General features: G+C 49.7%; 1 protein-coding gene across 1 annotated transcript in view; it reads right to left on the bottom strand.

The window, feature by feature from the left end:
* The window catches only part of LOC311328004 (CUB and sushi domain-containing protein 3-like), a gene marked incomplete at its 3' end in the record, with an annotated part of 605,137 nt that overhangs the window by 328,751 nt on the left and 268,886 nt on the right, over positions 1 to 7,500 (bottom strand).

Below are 7,500 nucleotides of genomic sequence, written 5' to 3'. Positions count from 1 at the left end.
CAGGGGGACATGACACACATAGACCCGATACAGGGACATAACAAAGGAGCTGAGAGGCTTGTGAGACGGGATAAATAACAGCAGCAGCAGTGACAACCTCGCTTTGGCACGGAACGTCAAAGTCAATATGAGGAGTGTGAAATCATCTAGAAACAGCAGCCGCAGGTCCACTCATCAATGACAGCGGGACACATCAACCATGATGTCATAAGACTGAGCAAGAAACTGCTGAGTGTGTGTTTCAGAGAGTACACAGAGAGAGAGAGAGAGTGTGTGTGTGTGTGTGTGTGTGTGTGTGTGTGTGTGTGTGTATTAAAGTGTGTGCGTCTAGAGATGAGTCAGGGTGTGTGTCTTAGAGTTTTGGGTGTGTCTTTGAAGAGAGAAGTTTGTCTGTAGGGGTGTGCGTGTGTGTGTGCGTGAGAGAGAGAGAGTTTGTGTGTGTGTGTGTGTGTGTGTGTATGTGAGAGAGAGAGAGACAGTTTGTGTGTGTGTGTGTGTGTGTGTGTGTGTGTGTGTGTGTGTAAGAGAGATAGATTATTTGTGTGTGTGTGTGTGTGTTGGGCTGGCTGTGTGAAAGTGCCAGGGTGACTTTGTGGGTGTGAGTCCCTGTGGTGTGGTGGGGATGGAGAGCTGAGGGGCTCCTCTCTCCATCAGTCACACAGGACTCACCTCCTCTCTACCTCCTCTCCTCTCCACCTCACCTCCTCTCCACCTCCTCTCTACCTTCTCTCCTCTCTACCTTCTCTCCTCTCCGCCTCCTCTCTACCTTCTCTCCTCTCCGCCTCCTCTCTACCTTCTCTCCTCTCCGCCTCCTCTCTACCTTCTCTCCTCTCCGCCTCCTCTCTACCTTCTCTCCTCTCCACCTCCTCTCCACCTCCTCTCCTCCTCACCTCTCCTCTCCTCCTCTCCTCTCCACCTCCTCTCTACCTTCTCTCCTCTCCACCTCCTCTCTACCTTCTCTCCTCTCCACCTCCTCTCTACCTTCTCTCCTCTCCACCTCCTCTCCTCTCCTCTCCTCTCCTCTCCTCTCCTCTCCTCTCCTCTCCTCTCCTCTCCTCTCCTCCTCTCGGCCTCCTCTCCTCTCCTCTTCTCCTCTCCGCCTCCTCTCCTCTCTACCTTCTCTCCTCTCCGCCTCCTCTCCTTACCTCTCCCCACCTCCCCTCACCTCTCCTCTCCTCCTCACCTCTCCTCTCCTCCTCATCTCCTCTTCTCCACATCCCCTCTCCTCCTCTCTCTGAGGTATGGATATAAGGATGAACAGATATACATAATCATTTTTTCCCTCTGCTACCACCACTCTACACAGGGACATGCTCCAACACAATCAGTCTCCCCTCCCCAAAGCCCAAGTAGACTGTTGCTGATAGAATATCTTTTATGCATTTGTGTGTTTGTTTTTTTAACTATTTTTTATTGTTGTATTGTCTGTTTTTGTACTGGGTGCTGGGTACTTTTATACAGAGCCAAAGAAACATATCCATTACATATCAATTTAATGGAGAATAAAGTTTTACTTGTTTTATCTTATCTCTCCTCTGCTCTCCTCATGTCTCCTCCCCCCCCCTGTCTTATTCACTCTTCTCCTCCGGAACCCTGCGCCTACGGAACACACAGGCATTCTGGAATGTCCCGGAGGGTTCCAGAACTTTCCTCCCTCCATCCGTCAGCTTGGTTCCCTGCTGTTCCCCCTCAGCGCCAGGCCTCAGAGTGGGCGTGGCTATGTGCCGGGCAGACCTCCAATTAAACAGAGCTCTGAAATCCACATGGCATGTCTTTAAAAACAACAGTGAAAGACAGTCTCCAGACCCCCTCAGCAGGTCTGTCCACACACCTCTGTCTAACTATTACTGTACAACAATGTGCTGTACTGGTGGCAGTTTGTAGCCCAGGAGGCAGCTCTGAAACCACACACACACACACACATACACACACACACACACACACACACACACACATACACACACACACACACACACACACACACACACATGTACGCCGTGCTCTGAAACCAGGAGGAGCTGGATGTGACAGGCCAGTGGAGTTTGCAAACCGGGACTTAAATCTGAATTAAATGTTCTGACAACGCAGTCCACCACTAAGTCTAAGCCCCAGGCACGCTGCAGAGCTAGTCCAGACACACACACACACACACACACACACACACACACACACACACAAACACACAGCTGCGATTAACCACCGTAAGCGAAGCAAAGTCTGCCAACTGAGGGCCCCCACCCGGGCTGGTGTTCAGCTGCTACAGGCGGGGAGGGTAGCTGGTGTTCAGCTGCTACAGGCGGGGAGGGTAGCTGGTGTTCAGATGCTACAGGCGGGGAGGGTAGCTGGTGTTCAGCTGCTACAGGCGGGGAGGGTAGCTGGTGTTCAGATGCTTCAGGCGGGGAGGGTAGCTGGTGTTCAGCTGCTTCAGGCGGGGAGGGTAGCTGGTGTTCAGCTGCTTCAGGCGGGGAGGGTAGCTGGCGGAGCTGAACTCCGAAGGCCTCATCCCCAGTAAGATCGACGTCATCGAGCACCTGGCCTGCACCACCAAGGCCCTCGTCATCCTCCTCCAGGAGACCCACTGCGTAACAGCAGATAAGCTAGTTCTCCCAAATTTGGGTCCTAAGCAGGAAGCATGGCCTCGCTACGTTCGTCCATCAAAGTTTGAACTGGACTCTTGTCAACCAATCCCCGACTGGCTCGGAGATTCAGTGGTTGGTCAAAATTGTCAACGTCTACAAGCCTCCGCCCTCGTGAATCACACCAGCGGATCTCCCAGTCTTTTCCCACCCCTGCCTCTATGCTGGCGACTTCAATGTCAGCACGAGGATTGGGGGTGCTGCACCAATACATCCGACAGAGAAAACCTGGCTGCTTTGGCAGCTAACAACAGCCTGACCCTGCTGTATGATCCCAAAGGCGCAGCCAGCTTTGTCTCAGGTCGCTGGAAAACTGGGACGAATCCTAACCTGGCATTCGCGAGCGTCGGCGTTGATAACCGGCTCCCTGATAGACGCGTGCTAGGAAAGTTCCTGTGGCCCCAACATCGACCATCGCTGATAAACATGTCTAAACTCGTGGACCTCGTCCCGAGCGAGCCGGTGAAGGGAACTTCCCAAAAGCCAACTGGAAAAGCTACTGCCTCCTTACCCATAGATCAGCGAGGTGCCTCCCATCACCTAACACCTACAACGTGGACGAGGTGGGATGAGCAGACCACACCTGTCATGCGGAGCGAGAGGCAAACACCTCCCAGCCGCTGGTCCTTCCCCTCCCAGGATGGACTTACCCAGACCGGCGTGGGTGAGGCTTAATCACCTCGGGCTGGCGTCGGACGCTTCCACTCATCGATGCACAGATGGAGCTTGGTATCCTGTGCGGCGTGTGAGTGTGGTGCCAAGGGACATACCGCAGACCACGTCATCCAGGACTGTCCGATATATCGGACACCCAATGGAATGTGTGGCCTGCCGGTCGTGGATGACAAAGCGGTGATATGGCTCCTGGAGGTGTGCCTGGATATGTGACCCCCTCACCCAGGCTCGGGTGGTAAAAGAATAGCCGCTCGAAGCAACAACCGACCCATACGAAGAAGAAGAAGAAGGAGAAGGAGAAGGAGAAGGAGAAGAAGAAGAAGAAGGAGAAGGAGAAGGAGAAGGAGAAGGAGAAGAAGAAGAAGAAGAAGAAGAAGGAGAAGGAGAAGGAGAAGGAGAAGAAGAAGAAGAAGACACACACACATTCACACGGCTGCTTGCTTGCCTGTATTGATTCGACAGGATTTGTCATTAAAGGGGATTTGTCATTAAAGGACACATGAATCTGATGCAATGGCTCCCACACCCTGGCAGTCTGCCATGTCATTACTGTTATCACACTAACATCCACTCCATCACACACACACACACACACACACACACACACACACACAGACACACACACACACACACACACACACACACGTGTGTGTGATGGAGGGGATGCTTATGGGGGGTGGGAAGTGCCACGTTTAGCAGGCATGTTGTGAGTGTGTGTGTGTGCGTGTGTGCGTGTGTGCGTCTATAGACGCACACACGCACACACACACACACACACACTCACACGCACACCTTATCCTTGCAAAGACATAGTTAGGGAATCAGCCAATCAGATCGCTGGGATTTGCATATATCTTTAGCAAAGATAAGGTGTGCGTGTGAGTGTGTGTGTGTGTGTGTGTGCGTGAGTGCGTCTATGTGGAACTTAGTGCAAAATTAGACGCACACACACACACACAGACGCACACACACGTTCATTCATTTGTTCGTTTACTCCAGTGTGTGGAATGTGCCACGTTTCGTTAATTGCGTTGAGCGTGTGTGTGTGTGCGTGTGTGTGTGTGTGCTAAGCTAGTTAGCAAGATGGCTGCGCGTGACGTACTAACGTAATCGGCCGCGCTGCGTGCGACGTCATCTGCCACGTTTCGTTAATTGCGTTGAGCGTGTGTGTGTGTGTGTGTGTGTGTGTGTGTGCTAAGCTAGTTAGCAAGATGGCTGCGCGTGACGTACTGACGTAATCGGCCGCGCTGCGTGCGACGTCATTTGCGTGCGTTCCAGCTGGACACAACCCGTTATAGTATACCTCCATAATCCGTGTATGGTTCGTTCTTTGGTTTTTCTGTTTCAAAACGAAATTGGAAAAACAAAAAAACGAGTGAATTTTCGTTTTTCCGTTTTGGTTTTAAAACAAAAAAATAGAAAAACCAAACCGAGAAAAACCGAGATGATTTGGTTTGGTTTTTCAAAACGGAAAAACGAAAAATCAGAAAAACTAACGCTGTGTGGTTTGTTTTGGTTTGCGTTCGGTGTACGTTCGGCGCATATACAGGCTGCTGCCGAGTGGGCATCATCTGCCTGTCATCCATGGACTGACTATGAAACGTGCCTAACCCCCGAGTCGCTCTGGCTCCTTCCGACCGTAACACATCTAGAAATCACCAGGGGGGTGGTTATTCTACCTACGGCTCTGGGAACAAAGGGTGCTGTTCCTAAATAAACTAGGTTGATGCAAACTTTTGGCTTCTTCTTCAGTCCATTTTGAGGCAGCATTCCAGGGTGCTGAACCGATCGACACATGCGTAGCCTACAGCATTCATAATTGGCTACATTGTTGATGGAAAATACTCTTTTACATTCTAAGTGCCTTATATATATTTCATATATTTTCATTTATGAATCACCAGTGACAGGCCTACTTGTGTTCCCCACAAAAGTGCCATTGCGCACGCAGCAGAATGTCTGACTCTGAAAACATCAACTGACGCAAATAATGTCCAATAAATAATGTCTTTAAATAATTAAGCTGTCGGACGGCGGTACACCTGGACCAAGGTAGACCTTGTAGTGCATATTTTTCGGTGTTGTCCCCACTGGACCCGCCCGCGAGATGGAACAGGTTTGACCATGATTATTCTGCAACCATCCCTTATTTGAATGGACATACAGTATAAGATACAGTAGTTCATCCCCATCAAATGTGTGCAACTACCCCCGGATCATTATATACAATAGTCTGCATTAACCAATAGCCCTAGCTGTGCGTAATTGGATGTGATTGCCATTTGGATAGCTGTTGGATAGTCTGTCATCACACACACGAGCAACGGGGAGTTGGTGCATTGGGTATCAGGCCACCACGGTTGACCATGTATTCATACTCTATCATATGGGCCATTTTTGTTGCCTATACATGTTGTTTGTTGTGCCATCTTGAATGTGTCCTTTGCTATTATTTCTAGCCTACCTGTCACATTGTCCCGTGCATCTGTGAGCTGTTGATATTTGGTGGGCATGGCTTCGACTCCTGCTCTCCATGCATATCTCAGTGTTTTCCCCATTATGTTTGTTGGGGTCACGGCATCATGTAATGTTATTTCTTTTTTTTTTTCCATTTAATTTATTTTCCGATTTTTTATCAGGGTTATTGGACATTATTTGCGTCAGTTGATGTTTTCAGAGTCAGACATTCTGCTGCGTGCGCAATGGCACTTTTGTGGGGAACACAAGTAGGCCTGTCACTGGTGATTCATAAATGAAAATATATGAAATATATATAAGGCACTTAGAATGTAAAAGAGTATTTTCCATCAACAATGTAGCCAATTATGAATGCTGTAGGCTACGCATGTGTCGATCGGTTCAGCACCCTGGAATGCTGCCTCAAAATGGACTGAAGAAGAAGCCAAAAGTTTGCATCAACCTAGTTTATTTAGGAACAGCACCCTTTGTTCCCAGAGCCGTAGGTAGAATAACCACCCCCCTGGTGATTTCTAGATGTGTTACGGTCGGAAGGAGCCAGAGCGACTCGGGGGTTAGGCACGTTTCATAGTCAGTCCATGGATGACAGGCAGATGACGCCCACTCGGCAGCAGCCTGTATATGCGCCGAACGTACACCGAACGCAAACCAAAACAAACCACACAGCGTTAGTTTTTCTGATTTTTCGTTTTTCCGTTTTGAAAAACCAAACCAAATCATCTCGGTTTTTCTCGGTTTGGTTTTTCTATTTTTTTGTTTTAAAACCAAAACGGAAAAACGAAAATTCACTCGTTTTTTTGTTTTTTCCAATTTCGTTTTGAAACAGAAAAACCAAAGAACGAACCATACACGGATTATGGAGGTATACTATAACGGGTTGTGTCCAGCTGGAACGCACGCAAATGACGTCGCACGCAGCGCGGCCGATTACGTCAGTACGTCACGCGCAGCCATCTTGCTAACTAGCTTAGCACACACACACACACACACACACACACACACACACACGCTCAACGCAATTAACGAAACGTGGCAGATGACGTCGCACGCAGCGCGGCCGATTACGTTAGTACGTCACGCGCAGCCATCTTGCTAACTAGCTTAGCACACACACACACACACGCACACACACACACGCTCAACGCAATTAACGAAACGTGGCACATTCCACACACTGGAGTAAACGAACAAATGAATGAACGTGTGTGTGCGTCTGTGTGTGTGTGTGTGCGTCTAATTTTGCACTAAGTTCCACATAGACGCACTCACGCACACACACACACACACACACTCACACGCACACCTTATCTTTGCTAAAGATATATGCAAATCCCAGCGATCTGATTGGCTGATTCCCTAACTATGTCTTTGCAAGGATAAGGTGTGCGTGTGAGTGTGTGTGTGTGTGTGTGTGCGTGTGTGCGTCTATAGACGCACACACGCACACACGCACACACACACACTCACAACATGCCTGCTAAACGTGGCACTTCCCACCCCCCATAGCTTCCCTCCCATAGTGGCTGGTTGTAGTGTGAGTGTGTGTGTGTGTGTGTGTGCTACCGACTAGGTTGGGGTATCTGAGCTGATCAGCGTGGCTGAAAAAGACACTAGTGAGGAGTTTCACCGTTCCTCTCCGCCGACGCACCCTCCTCCCTGGCTACACCGCGTCACCATGACAACAGCAGCAGCAGTAGCGTCTATCGTCCTC

The sequence above is a fragment of the Borostomias antarcticus genome (genome assembly GCF_949987555.1).
Source record: "Borostomias antarcticus genome assembly, chromosome: 36".
Taxonomy (NCBI): Eukaryota; Metazoa; Chordata; class Actinopteri; order Stomiiformes; family Stomiidae; genus Borostomias; species Borostomias antarcticus.
This window is presented reverse-complemented; position numbering and strand designations above follow the sequence as displayed.